This window comes from Lycorma delicatula, chromosome 2 (genome assembly GCF_047948215.1).
Source record: "Lycorma delicatula isolate Av1 chromosome 2, ASM4794821v1, whole genome shotgun sequence".
NCBI classification, from domain to species: domain Eukaryota; kingdom Metazoa; phylum Arthropoda; class Insecta; order Hemiptera; family Fulgoridae; genus Lycorma; species Lycorma delicatula.
The window spans coordinates 214,704,780-214,722,796 of NC_134456.1; the positions used below are offsets into that span (position 1 = coordinate 214,704,780).

An 18,017-nucleotide genomic window follows, 5' to 3' on the forward strand; every position below is an offset into this window, starting at 1 on the left:
TAGAATTTTTATTAGTGAAATTTGAAACCAAAAAGGAAATTAATTGAGAATTCTGGAAGATGATTTAAAGAAGAATATAAAAATTAAGTGTTCTAAAAAGCAAAACATAATTAAGATAATTGAAAGAAGAGTTTACAGTAGAATTTTGAAAAACAGTTGCATAATGGTGGGCTACATATTATGCCATAGAATTGTTTAGTTTTTCGCTAGTAAATATGATAATGAATAAAATTATTCAATAAACATAATTATAACTATGATCATTACAAGTATGATCTCTTTAATGTCAGAAAATTAAAGAGCATGCGTATGACAGTTTAGAATAAAGTATTTGTGTATAATACAATTTGTTTTTGTATTATACATGTAGTATATTCATACTACCGCATGAAAATAAACAAGAACAAAACGAAAGTAATGAAATGTAATAGAAATAACGAAGATGGACCACCGAATGTAAAAATACGAAGAGAAAAGATTGTGGAGGAAGAAGAATTTTGTTACTTGGGAAGTAGAATTACTAAAGATGGACGAAGCAGAAGCGATATAAAATGCCGCAATTTCAATTACGGTATTGAACTCTTGATGAAAGAAATTGTGATTGGTGATAAAAAAGCATTATCATAGGAAAGATTAAAAAATATTTTTATAATATAGCAGACAAAGTATAACGGCCTACTCGTAACTAGGATGGATGGGCACTTTATTTGTTTTCACATGGATATTTTCAAGAATAGTCATTCATCATCATTTCTGTAAGTAAACAAACTCATACAATATAAACAATGTGCAAAAATAGTAATAATACAAAACAAAATAACAGTGTTCATGTAGGATTCTTTGTTATTTATTATATTATTGGAAGATTAAAAAATATGCAAATGTCGATAACAAAGTAGTTTCCATATCGATAAATATTTTTGGAGTGTTATTTTATAACAATTTATTGATATTAACGTTTAATTATTATTACTATATATATATATATATAAAATTGTTCACTAATCTAACTGTAAAGTAAATTCTATTTTATTACGCAATCTTTTTTCTCGATTTTTATATATATATATATATTTTATAAATATGCGATTTATGGTAGAGTTTTTCCATGAAATTGAGAACATTGACCTGTCTGATAAAAATATGTACCAGTTCGTTCACATCTGAAACAACTGTACAAATGAAGCAATAATTCATCAAAAAGACATTTTACTGCAGGATCAGAAATATAAAAATTTGATACCTCAGCTATATAAGATTATTATTGACAAGAGAAAAAACGTCCGTGAAATGTTACGAAGCCATCTATTGTTCAGATGATACGATATGAAATTAATGATTTATCTTTTTTTATTACACATCAAATACCGCTATTATATAGTTTCAAATACCGTTCTTTGTTACATAGTGTTAACTCTTTTTATAAGGAAATGAACTTAAAAAAATTAAATAAATGTTTGTAGCGTAACTGCAGTAATTATACTCGTATTTATTATATTTGTACAATTGTAATATAAAAATATATAAATTTATAAAGATACAAAAAAAAAGTTTTTTTAAGTTATAGCTATGTTAATGCTGCAGCGGCATGACTATAAAAGCAAAGTATAGCGACCGTATACGTTGGTATAGTTTGCTATACCAAAGTATAGCAAAATTTAGGGTATCGGTGTATTATATAGGTTTCAAGACCCGCTTTGGGCTAAAAATTAAAAAATATATATATACATATATATATATATATATATATATATATATATATATATATATATATATATATAGAAATCTCCGGAAGATGTATGCAAGTACTTATGTGTGTATCTTAATTAATATCGCTAGTTCAACATAAATTCTTCGAAATTTTTTTTTGTCTATCTGCAAGCAATTACAATCGGTACCTCATAGGAGAGAGTAAAATTGATTAATGATAATCGCATGAAGATAGGTCTCCCCCTCATTTAAGCATACAAGATTCAACAACTTATATATATATATATATATAGGAAAACCACTTGTAAAAGTGGTCCCAATAATCTTCAATACTTAACATAGCAGCAGAAGTAAATCATAGGAAGAAAAGAATAAAACCAAGAGATATATAATAACAATAAAAAAACAAGACTGCAAAAAAAACCATTGTTCTTTAAAATAGAATTAAGAAACGTGCGGGTTTGTGTATAGTATAATTTTTTTTCTAGTTTTTTAAATTTATTTAAATATATATATATATATATTTTGTCTTCAGTCATTTGAATGGTTTGATGCAGCTCTCCAAGATTTCCTATCAAGTGCTAGTCGTTCATTTCAAAATACCCCCCCTCTCTCTTTTCCCTGTTTAGCCTCCGGTAACTACCGTTTAGATAATTCTTCAGAGGATGAATGAGGATGATATATATGAGTGTAAATGAAGTGTAGTCTTGTACATTCTCAGTTCGACCATTCCTGTGATGTGTGGTTAATTGAAACCCAACCACCAAAGAACACCGGTATCCACGATCTAGTTATTCAAATCCGTGTAAAAATAACTGGCTATACTAGGACTTGAACGCTGGAACTCTCAACTTTCCAAATCAGCTGATTTGGGAAGACGCGTTCACCACTAGACCAACCCGGTGGGTGCAAAATACCCCCTACATCCTACATCCCTAATAATCTGTTTTACATATTCCAAACGATGCCTGCCTGCACAATTTTTTCCTTCTACCTGTCCCCCCAATATTAAAGCGACTATTCCAGGATGCCTTAATATGTGGCCTATAAGTCTGTCTCTTCTCTTAATTATATTTTACCAAATGCTTCTTTCTTCATCGATTTGCCCCAACACCTATTCATTTGTCATTTTATCCACCCATCTGATATTTAACATTCTCCTGTAGCACCGCATTTCAAAAGATTCTAATCTTTTCTTCTCAGGTACTCCGATCGTCCAAGTTTCACTTTCATATAAAGCTGCGCTCCAAACATATACTTTCGAAAATCTTTTCCTGACATTTAAATTAATTTTTGATGTAAGCAAATTATATTTCTGACTGAAAGGTCGTTTCGCCTGTGTTATTCGGCATTTTATATCGCTCCTGCTTCGTCTATCTTTAGTAATTCTACTACCCAAATAACGAAATTCTTCTACCTCCATAATCTTTTCTTTTCCTATTTTCACATTCAGTGGTCCATCTTCGTTATTTCTGCTACATTTCATTACTTTCGTTTTGTTCTTGTTTATTTTCATGTGGTAGTTCTTGCATAGCACTTCATCCATGCCGTTCATTATTCCTTCTTAATCCTTTTTACTCTCAGCTAGAATTACTAATATATATGTAGCCTATGATAGTAACGTAAGTAATTAAGAATTAAGTAAGATTAATTTTCACCATTTTTAATTTTCGAACTTTGGTAAATTGAGCTTAGTATAATAAAAGTACTTACTAAGTTCCAAAGTTTTAATTCGACCGGATTTAGGGAAGGAGATATATTTAATACTATTTTCGTAAACAGTTTTTGTGGCCGAAATATATACCTAAATCGCAGCTTTGACCTGATTTTCTTTCCGATTGGACAAGGAAACATCACGGTCCTAGTATTTTTCTTTCTTTTAATAAATTATAATTTTTTTAGCCTTTTTTAATAATATTGTACCGAATCGGACATTCATATTGAAGTAAATAAGTATTTCAATAAATACATTTTTAAACTCCAAAAACAAAAGGGTTTTTTAACTAAAGATAGAATATATAGTCGGCATTTCCTACATTTTCATGAAAGGTATGTGTAGGATTATAATGGTTTTGGCTTTCTTACTTTTAAGGAAAAACATTTTTCTTTTTTTTAGTATTTTCTTCACAGGCCCTGAGCCTAGGAAAAGCTTATGTTGAGCCTAGAAGCATTATTAAAAAATTAAACACAATTTTTTTTTTTAAACTTAATATTCAAGACTGAAAGTCCAACTGTATTTAGTAATAATTTAGACATTAGAAAACATCAGTAATCCCATGGAATTCGACTTAAAAATTGTATTAAATGTTTGATACACATCAGTTCTTCAAATTGTGACTGTTAAAAAAAAATTAATGTTATATGAGGAAGCTATTAAGCAAGAGGGTCAAATAAGACTCAATTTTTTTTAGTGAATATTTTGATTTTTTTCTCAATTGTTATTGCATAATAGTCACTAATACTTAAAAACTCTGACGTAGATTTTAAGGGTAAATCCAGCATAAAAATACAACCCTTTCCGGCTTTATTTAGCATACAAGTTACTTTTTATAATTACCAAATTTCTTTTTGATTTTTTCCTGTAATTTTCATGTGTCTTCATGACTTGTCAGTAATACCGATTCGTGTGCAGTTGTATTATAATGTGACGAAATCGTATGAAGAATTTTGCGATTATATTACATATATATATATATATATATATATATATATATATATAATGTAAAATTTGTAGTAGCATTTATTATGTGTGGATGCCTTCATATGTAGAGACGAATGATATTGACAAGTTTTAACTAAAGATAGAATATATAGTCGGCATTTCCTACATTTTCATGAAAGGTATGTGTAGGATTACAAAGGCATTGGCTTTCTTTCTTCTAAGACGTATAGAAACTTTGAAGGAAACACATTTTTCTTTTTTTTTAGCATTTTCTTCATAGGCACTGAATCTAGGAAAGGCTTATGTTGAGCCTAGAAGCACTATTAAAAAATTAAATACAAAAAATAATTAAGTTCTATCGTAACTATTACGCTTTATATTTTTTCATAACGTAAGCAGGTTTACTTGAACGCCAGAATTTTTGGTATGTATGTATTTAACATCTATTACAAACAATTATCTATAAGTAATATTTATTTATTCAAATTTGAGAATATTCAATCAGAATTTTAGTTAGATTTCAGAAGAAAGCTACCTATTGTAATGGGTACCATGATTTGACTTACGGAAGATTTCGATATATCTTCTTGTTTCACATCTCTCAGACCACAAAACCTTCAGTTCAAAAGTTTATATATATATATATATTTTACTTTCTTGTACACACGATAACTGCCGTAATTTTGCACCAATAACTAACAAATTGAAACATAAAATATAACGAGCCGAGTTCGTTAATGGGCAATATTGGACTATGGAGGTGGCTTTTTCGAAAAAAATATCGCTATAACGTTTTTATTAAGTAAAATATCGAATTTGTTTAAAGTTCTTACTATTCTTTGGATAAGGGCCTAAAACATATGTAAGTAAAGTTTTTTAATACCACCACCCAATTCTTCGGGTTGGAGAAATGGGGTTTCCAAGATAAAAAAAATCTTACTTCCCTTAATAGGCACAGTATCGAATCGGTTTAAAGTGGTCCGTTAATCCTCTAAATATTACTTAAAACTTTTGTCTAACAATTTTCGGTATGACCAACCCTTCCCGCAAGGGATGACCAAAATCATTACGCCCACAAATCGCCTTCACTTTCCTCCAAACATCTGATGCAGTAGTAGTTTTGTCGATGGATGACACGTATTGCTGCCAGGATCGTTTTTTCGAATCTATCAAAAGACGTTTTGCATACGCCCTGTATTTCTTAAAGGCAACAAGATTTTCTATACTAGGACGCTTCTTAAAGGCGTTATACGCCCTTTTCTTTCTTTTTATAGCTTCACTTATTTCATCGTTCCACCATGGAACGGGTTTCTTTGTAAGTTTCCCAGATGTTTTGGGAATATATCTCGATGCCGACTGAATTATTTATTATTGGGTATTATTTATTTATTATTGGGTATTTAAAACGGTAAAAATTTACATCCAGATGGTATTGATCACGTTTATGTAATGATATGGATTATGAATTATTTACAACCGTTTCATTTTTGGAGTCAACCAAATCTCAGTTTTCTACTTTCTAGTGCACCTGTTTCTTACAATGGCTAATCGTGATTGTAAGAACTTTTTTGAGAGGTTTTTTTATATCTGTGGTGAATTTATGATTGAGAAATATCAAAGAAATATTACAGAGTCGTTAAAAAAACCATGCTTCTCATACTTTGAAACTAAACTTGGTGATCAGGATAAGTCTTGAACGCCACATAAGCTATGCGTATAATATGTATGTAATAATAAGCTATGTATTTGTTGATGATCTTAGAAAATGAACGAAAAAGGAGAAACAAGTTTTTAAATCTGCTGTTCCAGTCATACGGAGGGATCCAATAAACTATTATAGTAACTGTTACTTTTGTAGTGTTATTTTACTGGTTGCAACTCAAAAGATATAAAAGTAATGAGGCACAACTTTCCATAGTTCAGATCTTCCTGTATCTAAACCACTAGAGAGTTTTGATGATGTTACCCTGGATATGTCTAGTGACGCCCAGTCTGATGCAGTTGATTAGTTTCAATATACTACAGAAAACATTGAACCTATGTTGTTCACTCAAACTGAGCTACATGATTTGGTTCGGAATTTGAAAAGCTAAACTGTTTTTCTCCAGACTCAAAGAAAAGAACTTATTGGCGGCAGTAACAAACATTTACTTATGTAGGAGAATGTGATTTAGTATGCTGTTCAAATATTGCCGGTTTAATCTATGAATTCGGAATTGAAGATACAAACGAGGATTGCAGGCTGTTTATAGATTCTTAATATAATTTAAAGGCTGTTCTGTTACACAATGGTAACCGTTATGCTTCATTGCCTGATGCTCATTCTGTGCATATGAAGAAAAGCTATGAAAACCTTGATATAGTTGTAAATAAAATAAACTATTCCGCTTCGCTGGTTGGATGATTATGTGGCGATTTGAATGCCATGCATGCTCCTTGGCCAGCAAAGCCGTTTTACCAGATTCACATGTTCTTATATGAACGGGACAGTAGTGAAGGGATCAACATTCGATCCAGAAAAAACTGACCTGCAAGAAAATATTTAAAGCCTGGAATGAACATTCTGCGCAAGATCTCTGTGGATCCGGAGAACATTCTGCTGCCACCTATTCACATAAAATTAGTCCTGATGAAACAGTCTGTGAAAGCTTTACGAGTTTTTCAGAGACCTTAGCAAGAAATTTCCTCATCTGACAAAAACAAATTAAATGGTAGTCGTGTTTGTTGGATCGGTCATCCAAAAAATGATATTCGATTCCAACTTTGAAACAAAAATAACTTTAAATGAAAGGGAGACTTGTGTATCATTCAAGCAGGTCGACCAATTTCTTTTTCGACAAAAAGATCAGGCATTATATTTCTATTGAAGCTAACATGTTGGAAAATTTCGAAGAGTTAAGATGTTTAATAAGCCTGAAGATTCACTTTTTAACAGTCACCTTGATTTTTTCCAGACAATTTAGGTCATGTCAGTGTAAAACAAGGTAAACGTTTTCATCAAGATATCAAAATGACGGAAAGACGTAATAGAGCGATAAAATTACAATATGATAGAAGACTAATATCGGTCACTTCACCGAGAAGTTCAGCAAGCGACGCACGGGAGAAAAACCTGTAGCAGAAGCTTTAAGGAGAAGAAGGAAGGGAAACGTACTTTATACTTAAATATAAACTTTATTCATATTGTGACATTATATTTTTTTTTATTCCTATCCTTTAATCCCTTAATTTCCTAGTTTATAACAAAGTCACATTGTGACGAAACTGTGGGTGATTGAAAAAATTGAGGTGACATATGGATTTAGCATCAAATAAAAATTTAGCTGATAAAAATCAGCTATTAACATTAAAAATGTTTTCAAAAACTTATTTTATGTAGGCCTGTATAATTATTTGTGCTTTTAAATAAAATGTAAGGGCCCTTTACACCCTTACATATGACGATCCAGATGGTGATAGTAGTTTCTTTTAAAGATTGTGACGAGGGCTAATGACCTTAGCAGTCGATGCCCATAAAAATTCAGAAAAAAAAATTACAATAAAAATACCGTTCAATTCACTAAAAATTTAAATTCTTAAAATATTGAGTGTTGAAATTTGAATAAAAAATGATGGTTGACCAAGATTTTCAATTGTTACATTCGGGTTCAGAACTCTAAAGACTAAATGAATTAGGAGAATTCATTCAAAAAGCTTTTTCTTTGTCGGCCTGTGTTTTTATTAAAAATACAATAAAATTTTAAAACTATAATACTATGTTTGCAATACTTGTACTGTCCTGCAGATGTTAGATCAATAATAAAATTGCTTAGGAACCATACTAAGCTCATTACGTACAACTGACACAGTAATTGAATTTGTATCTTATTCATCCCCCAACCGCTTACACGAATACAAATAAATAAAAACAAAATATAAACTATATATATTCAGAAAAAAATTAAATAATCCTGTTTCCACATAATCTTTTTTTATTTTTATTAATTTGAAGTTAAATTTAATAGTACGAGTATATCGATGAAGCAATTTTTTTTATTTTTATTTTTTTTCTCTACTCCCCTGGGCCGGACCGACTTGATGGTATTACGCCACCCAGGGGAGTGTCCGTTACTCTAATAGGCCCTCCCCGCCTACCGGCTATATACCGGCATGGCATGTCAGGCCTACCGGTGGCTCTTTTGAGATTTTTTATTCTCAATTATATCCTCTATGGAACCACATCATAACTACAAGTCGTGATGTGACCCCCGGATCTTTCATAATACTCTCTTGTCCCTACAGCACACCCCAAGGAGTCCTCAGCGGATCATTGAAACCAGCACACCTAAGCATGCTGGCTCTCACCGCTGAGGCTGTCCACCCGACCTAACATACTAGAAACCCATACTTCTTTCATCTTCATTCTTCTGTTTTAGTACTGCCTTTATATAATCAGCGACCTTCCTCCAGTTCTCCTTACTGCTGAGCATGAAATCCATGGTTTCCTTCGGCGTTTTTCCATGAATACCCGCGTCGTGTCTTAGTCTTATCCATTTATTACATACTAAAAACGTATGTTCAGAATCATCGTCCTGTTCGCAGTACATGCACGTGGGTTCATTCCTTCTTCCCACCTTATGGAGATAACCATTGAAACACCCATGTCCCGTCAGGAACTGGGTGATCAATAGTCAGTTTCTCCATGCCGCCTGTTTATCCATCCTGTTAATTCTGGAATTAAGGTTCTGGTCCATCCAGCCTCCGCCCATATCTCCTGCCAGATTCTATGTATGTTTTTCCTGACTTCATTTTCTGCTCTCCCTAAAAACCTGTCAGTTCTATATCTGGCGATAAGGTCAATCGGTAACATTCCCGAGAGCACACAGAGGGCCTCGTAAGAAACAGTTCTATAGGCAGATACTACTCCCAGTAGTATCCCCCTGTGTGCTCTCTTCAACCTGTCTCTATTTCTGCTAATAGTGAGAGCACAACTCCATGCCGGCACAGCATACATAATTGTTAACGCTACGGTTGTCGCTAAAACTCTGCAGCAACTCTGAAGCAATTTGTTAAATTTAGTTATGTAAAGAAATAAAAAGAATAATGTAAACCAAAGAGACTGGGTTTTAATTGCATATATAAATTTTAAAAAAAGATAAAAAGAACTATACTAATATATCAGATAAAAAAATCTTTTAAAATCTGTAAAATTGAGTAATTTATTTTAAAATATCTATTCTATGATTATAGAATCCTAAGGTTAAGGAAAGACCGATGTATTTATTTTGTTTTATTTCTAAGTATTATTTTGATATTTATTTACATATAAAAGAATTACTGATCAAAGGTTAAATTCAGAGGATATATATCAGATGCATTTGAAGTGAAAACGGGATTGAGACAGAGAGATGGATTATCCCCATTATTATTTAACTGCGCACTAGAATATATAATTAGAGAATGGAAAAGTTAAATCCGGAAAGAATAAAAATTGGAACAAAAATTAAAGTAAACTGCCTGGGTTTCGTAGACGCCTAGCCCTCCTCTCAAACAATATAAAATAAACTAGTACCCAAATAGAAACACTAGAACAACTTGCTGAAAAAATAGGTTTGAAAATATCATATGAAGAAACTAAAATTATGACCAGGGATCCACTATGCATTAACCACGTAAACGTAAACGGAAATACAGTGGAACTAGTGGGGAAATTTAAATACGTAGGAGATACCATAACACACAACATCAATGAGAATATAAATTGGCAAGAAAGAACTGAGAAACATAAAAAATCATTTATAACTACCCAAAACGTATACAATAAAAAATGCCTATCGACAAAAACTGAAATCAGACATTACCAAACAGTAATTCTTCCAGAAATACAATACGCCAGCGAGACTCTCTTCGGACTATATAAAATTGAATAAGTAGAAAGGATCGACAAGATAGAAAGGAAGATAGTCAGAAAATGCATAAACAAGAAAAACATAGTAGAAGGACAGTGGAGGATAATCTCAAACGAAGAAGTATGTAAAATAATAACCCCGCTAACAAATTTCTTCAGGAAAAAAGAATTCTTGGGGCACCTATTTAGAGCAGAAAACATCAGACTTGCAAACCAAATAATTAACTTATACTGGGAAAGGACAACAAAACCGAAATGGATAAAGGAAGCCCATTTGAATACTAGATCGTGGATACCGGTGTTCTTTGGTGGTTGGGTTTCAATTAACCACACATCTCAGGAATGGTCGAACTGAGAATGTACAATACTACACTTCATTTACACTCATACATATCATCCTCATTCATCCTCTGAAGAATTATCTAAACGGTAGTTACCGGAGGCTAAACAGGAAAAAAAAGGATAAAGGAAGCCCGAAAAGATATGGAAGATTTGAGAATCTCCAAAGAAGATCCAATCACAAAATCTATAAAATACGATAAACTAATTAAAACTAATATGATAACATTTGAACCTAAAATAAATAAAAAATCCAACAGGGAGTATTCAGGCGAGGACAGGAGCCAAAGGTCAGAACGCCTCAAAAGGTATGGGCAAAAAGAAAATAAGCAAGAATAAACTAACTCACACGATTCGGAAATAAGAAGAACCGATTACAAAATGAACTGGCCCAGAAATTGAACTAAAGTTTTATGAAGAAAAAAAAACAATTACTATCCAGCGAGTATATTATTTTTAATTTAAAAATCATAATTTTTATTATGTTTAGTTTTAAAAACAAAAAAAAAATATTCATTATTAATCCCATTTTGATTATTATTTATTTTTATTACTACTAGTTATCATAAAAACTTATATTAAATTCACGGCAAGTTTATACAGTGCATCAGGAAGGCTGTTATATAGTATGTTACAGAATTATGTGGTGTATTCTGTTCTTTCAGCGTAAGGTTGGTTTCCATGTGTGGTCGTTGAACGTAGCTCAGTAATAAACTAAGACGTCAGTTGAGTTGTGATTGAACGTGCTTCGTTTCGTTTATCGGAATCAAAGAAAGAACCATTACGTTTGTAATGGTTTTTTCGGTAGAGGAACGCATTTTTCTTGTTGAACACGTCTTACGTGAAGCTGACACGTACAGTGATTTAGTATGTTTTCCAAACACTCTTGTTCCTCACTGCGATGCAATTTGAACTCTTATCGAAAAGTTTCGGGCCACAGACTCTGCTGAAGAGCTGATCGAAGTGGAATACCACCTAAACTAAACGAACAGAAACTGCTTGATATTTCGGGTGCTATAGCCGACTGTCCATCAAAGACAATGCTTAAATTAGCACAGCAGCAAGATATCGGACTTTCTAACGCAAAACTTTTCCTTGCAAGTAATGTGTGTTCACCAAACTTACGTAGATATCTTCAACATTACATTTTTTACACATGAATAGTGGTGTCATCCGGGAGAATATATTAATTCACAAAATACACAACTTTGGTCGACAACTAACTCTCATGAATTACACCAACAATCTTTACACGAAGTAAAGATTGGATTCTGTGTCGGTGTAGAACGCGTATTGTGGGTCCAATCCTTTTTGAAAATACAGCTAATAGTCATCTTTATTGTGCTGTTTTAACAAAAATCATTAGTCGGTTAACAAAAGCGAAAATCAGTTACGGTTAGTTCCAAGAAGATGGCGCCACAGCGCACACAACTAACAGGTCAATGACTTATTTACGAACTATCTTTGGTGAACGAATCCTTTCGAGGGTTTTGTGGCCTGCACGATCGCCCAGTCTGAATCGTTTTTATAGTGGACAGCAAAACAAGCAGTCTATCGCCACAGATCACGCACGATTGACGAATTAAAAACCGCAATAAAGGCATACGGACGAGACATTTCAGCACATCAGTTACTAAAATGTTTAAAAAACAAACTGAAACGTGTGCAGTGTTATACTGATATTGGAGGAGGTCATTTTCACCAACTTTGTAAACTATTCCAGATATTGTTTTTATAAAATAATAAAATAAAAGTGCAAGTAATAATTTAGGAAGGTTCGTCATTACAGTTACATAATTCCATAAGTGGACAGTAACTTTCCAAACCCATTGTATATTTAATTTTAAACAATCTGTTTTAAAGCTACAATTATTTTATTTACTATATATATATATATATATATCAACCGAAATAAGATATATATATATATATAACAGAGAGAGAGATGTGAAAAAACCAAGACAAACCTTAAATAATTTTTTTACAGTTACACATAGAAAAACTAACTTTTTAAGTGCTATTATCTCGAAACTATTACTTTTCGGTATGATACCACCATATACCCAAAACCAAATGAAAGTAATTCAAAGATTTTAAATGGAAAAACCAAGTTGTAATCATTTTTAAAGCATTGACAAAAAAAACTTACAGCTAAAACAATCTTATTCAAATTAACGGGAATTTAATGTTTTTTGTTGGTAGTTTCAAAATGGTCTACAGTACCTCTTAAAAACTGTTCAATAAATATAAAGTAGAATCTAACAAATGTTTCTACCTCAAAAAGTTCAATTTATTGATACCAGACCACTATTTACGATATATTGTAATTTAGTTTTGAAACTAGCTGTGAAAAATATTAAATGGTCGCTAATTCGGTTAAGATTGTCAAATCCTGAAGATTTTTTCAAACTTTTTGTTTATCTATCCCCTTACCAATGTGGCACAACCCTAACTTTTACCTTTACATTTAAAAGTTTTGATTTTCTCCCCATGATGATTTGTAGTTATGGTTTTTCTTATACAAAATAAATAGTTTTGAAGTAGAAAAATTTGGTAAATTTCATTTTTCTACGTATAACAGTTAAAATTTTATGTAAGCGTTCTCGTGTGTCTGTGCGTAAAAAGTGATTTTTATTAGCACATTTTTCTGTTTTGCTTTGACTATCATTAAAACTAGGGAAATACTTTCTGGGACCCGTTATATTCGGCTTTTCAGGTGAAAGAGAATAAAAAACCATCAAGTTTACCCTTTATATAACGCCTTAAAAATTGCAGTATGACCTCATTTCACCGTTGTGGAGGGGGAGTAACAAAATCCGGGCGAAATTTTTCGCTAGTCGTAAAGCTAAAACAAAACGTTTTCGGACATCTGTTTATGCGAACTTTTTCCCTTATTTGAAACTCTAGAATCAGTTCCCAAATTATTTACCTATCCTTTTAATTCATTTTGTATATATATATATATATATATATTACGTTTTAATATACAACGATAGGAATACATATCCAACTCGAATTCACAACTAATATAGGACCATTGTACTGAATTTCATAGGATGGATTTCTGATGGGAATTACGTGTACACACTAATCTCTTGGATAGTTTTCCCATTAATAACACTAATAGTAATAATTGTGTCACGGTGAATAAATTTTGGGCGTTGTTAGATTTTAAAGTTTAATCATAAAACTGATTTTTTTTCTTCAATCATCTGAACAATGATTTTTCTCGATCTCATTAATATATTATCTGACGATTAGTTTACCACAAAATTAGTATATTGTATATTATTAATATTATATATTAATTTTTATAAACTTAGAAAATATAACTATTTTCTCGTAACGTAGCTTATCACTTTGACGACCTTATACTTGCATTAGCGTTATTTAGTAAATTCGAATTCCATAAGAATTCTACTTGAAAAATAAATCATCTGACAATTTATTTATAATTAAATCAGTTAAAATTACTCTGTCGAGTTTAAGAAAAGCTGACAACAATGTTGTCATCTTTTTTGGCATGGGTTACATATTCTTATAGTGGGAAAATAATAATTCATGAAAACAAACACAAAAAAATTTTAAAAGATTCAAAAAAATCTATATTTTTAAACTTTGATCGGCTCCCCAACGCAATTATTGCCTCCAATGTATATCTTTTAAGTCGCTTTCACTATTACTACGTCTAGGAAGACTTAAAAAACGATGTGATAAATAAAAGATAATTTTTTCAATTTTTGGTGACTATAAGCGTGAAACATGTACAGAGATTATATAAAATAAAGATAATATAAAAAGACGTTTTGTTAGCGATATTTTGAGAAAACTGATCCCAAATAACTTTGGATCCTAATATCTGCTTTGGAGATATTGACTCCAAATTTACCGACAAATGGCTCTCTACTAGTCTTTGTATCTCTGTTACTTTCATCATTTAATTTCTTTGTTACCTTCTTTTCTGTTAATTTAAACAAAACTTGTTTATCCAGTAAAATGTTATTAAGCTTGAAACACGCCAACACAAGTACAACATTACCTCTCACTTTTTTTTGAGATCCTGGGCCATGAAACGTTGAAAAATGTAAAAAAAACCCACGCCTCATTTTTAGACAGATTACCATACTTTCCTTATTGTAACACGGTTCTACAGCTATGATGTCAGCAAAGTAAAAAATATTGATTTAATAAACCTGAATTATTTAATTACTAGTTTAATATTTTGTGTAATTAAATATACGTTTAATAAAATAATTTTCATTTGTCAGCTTTAAAATAATTCTTATTTTATTCTTTACCAGTGTTATTTATTTATATTAATTAATTATAAATCAGTTAATTAAGTACACTTTTTTAAGATGATTAGTAGAAATTTTTTATGAATTTATACTGATTCGTCTAATTGAAAAATATTTCAATTTGTAACGTCGGCTGAAGAGTGTTGTTTTATTCTGAAGAGTTAACGTACAGATAAATTATTTCAAAATAAAGTTACTAAATACGTAATACAGAAAGTACATATCGTGGTATTTTATCCGACAATTAATTATAACAACTCACTTAATGCGTATTTTTTCAAAACTATTTTATTTTTATGTCATCAATGTTACGCTGTTCAATTATAGGGCGCCAGTAATCCTGCACTTGTTGTTGTATTGTAGAGGAACATTAATGATGCTAAACAAATAAAATGAAACGGTATCTGATGTACCGATCAACTTTATTGGTGAAATGGTCTTTGCAGAAATATAGAGAGAAAGACAGAAAGTGTGAGAGGTGTAGTGCGTGAATGAGAGATACACTCTCATACCGTCTGCTATTAGGACTCGACTACGAAGTGAAATGTTTCACGTCACTCGTAAATACTCTTTTAATATTATCTGCTGTCATAAAACCCTTTCTTTCTAAAGTAATTTAATTAATTAAAGAATTATTGTATGTAATAGTATAACGTTACATATAAAATAATTAGGACAAAACGTATTTGTATTCTGTTAATGAAAAAATTAATATCGGCCTAATTTATCTCCGTTACATGTCACTATTACTTTTGAAATTTTTTTTTTTTTGTCTTCAGTCATTTGACTGGTTTGATGCAGCTCTCCAAGATTCCCTATCTAGTGCTAGTCGTTTCATTTCAGTATATCCTCTACATCCTACATCCCCAACAATTTGTTTTACATACTCCAAACGTGGCCTGCTTACACAATTTTTCCCTTCTACCTGTCCTTCCAATATTAAAGCGACTATTCCAGGATGCCTTAGTATGTGGCCTATAAGTCTGTCTCTTCTTTTAACTATATTTTTCCAAATGCTTCTTTCTTCATCTATTTGCCGCAATACCTCTTCATTTGTCACTTTATCCACCCATCTGATTTTTAACATTCTCCTATAGCACCGCATTTCAAAAGCTTCTAATCTTTTCTTCTCAGATACTCCGATCGTCCAAGTTTCACTTCCATATAAAGCGACACTCCAAACAAATCTTTTCCTGAGATTTAAATTAATTTTTGATGTAAACAAATTATATTTCTTACTGAAGGCTCGTTTAGCTTGTGCTATTCGGCATTTTATATCGCTCCTGCTTCGTCCATCTTTAGTAATTTTACTTCCCAAATAACAAAATTCTTCTACCTCCATAATCTTTTCTCCTCCTATTTTCACATTCAGTGGTCCATCTTTTGAAATAATACGATAAAATTTATCGTATCTATATAGCGATTTTCAAATTAATCCATTTTTAGAGCTATCAAATAAATTCATCAATTTCAATTTTTTACTTACATTAAAGAGTGGTCAAATAAAATTCAGTTTTCAATTAAACAATATGCGCAGTAATTTAGTCAAATATTTCCAAAAATTTATTAAATTATGAGAAACCAAAAGAAACTTTTAATTTCAAAATTAACAACCGTAATACAGAAAACCCCACACCTCCGGATTTGGATGAAATTCAAAACTTATTTAAGGAATTTAAGGATAATAAAGCTTCTGGGAAAAGTTCAATTATAGCAGAGACGCGGAAGAAGGCCAACATAAATGCAAAAGAATCCTTATTCTTCGAAAAAAATCCCCGAAGATTGGAAGACTGCACTCAACCACCCGCTCCATAAAAAAGCATCCACAACAGACCCCAAATAACTACAGGAGAATTTCGCTTTTGGAAGACATATTCTATCTAAAGCTCTTTTAATCGTGCCTAACCTCAACTGCATCCACAACTGGATGAAAGTCAGGGTGAATTTAGGAAAAACAGATCTTGCCCAGAGCAAATCTATAATCTTAAAAATATTATGGAATATTGTAAATGTCAAAATTGAATGTACGTTATAACCTTTATTGATTTTTAAAAAGCACATATGATTCGATAATAGAACGTCACTTTATTTCAGCATTAAAAGAATTAGGTTTAGATAACCAAACGCAAACTTAATCGAGGCAATATTAACTGACGCACTGTAAAATAAAATTTCTGGAAGAATAATCAGAACCTTTTCCCATTGAAACTGGCATAAGGCAAGGAGATGGACTGGACTTTGTCCACTACTTTTTTACTGTGAAAGTAAAAAAAAAGTACTGTTGACTTTCTCCACTACTTTTTTTAATTAAAAAGTTATTTAGAGACCAGAACAGAAGTTTAAATAAAAATAATGGAATAAGACTGGAAATAAAGGTTCTGGGTAAAGACTGGACTTGGTAAAGATTAATTATTTAGCTTTCGTCAATGATATGGCATTATTAGCTAAAAACTGGAATGAAGCTGAATAACAAATTAAAGAATCAGAAAAACAAGCTGCTGATATGGAAATATAAGTCGCGTTTGAGTAAAAAACAATCCTGACTAATGAAAAAACCGCTCGAATTTTCTTAGAATAAATAATAAAAAAAATAGAAAAAGTGGATAATTTAAAATATGTAGGAGAACGGATCGGTTGGAATTTTTTTAGATAAAAAAACGTTAACAGTTAGCGCTAATAAAATCAAATTAACTTTTCAGTCTATATAATGTAACTTAAAATATCGACACTGTATAACCGCGATAAAGCCCAAATACCTATGCGGCAGAAAACCTTTGTCATACAGCCTTAGTGTGACAAAGGTTTACCAGAAAATGTAGAAAAAAGACAGGAAAATTGTAAGAAAAATTTGAGATCTAAATCTCAAAATAATCGGGTAAAGTGAATTGCAAATAACAAACTTTATACCAAAATTTAAAAACTGTCAGACACGATAAGGAAAAGACTAACTGCGTTTTATTCCCGTTTATTTAGAATGAATAACAGTAGCTCGACTAAACAAATTTTTGATTTTTTTCAAAGTAAAAAACTAAAGGCAAATGGTTCACACAAGTACAAGAAAACTTAAAAGAATTGAAGGTAACTGAAGGAATTATAAGAGAAATATAAATTTTAGAAAGAA

General features: G+C 31.4%; 1 protein-coding gene across 11 annotated transcripts in view; it reads left to right on the forward strand.

Annotated features, from left to right (window-relative positions):
* Trpgamma (Transient receptor potential cation channel gamma) overlaps positions 1-18,017 on the forward strand; it is a 1,234,746-nt gene that overhangs the window by 549,654 nt on the left and 667,075 nt on the right. The gene's annotated exons all lie outside the window — the stretch shown is intronic.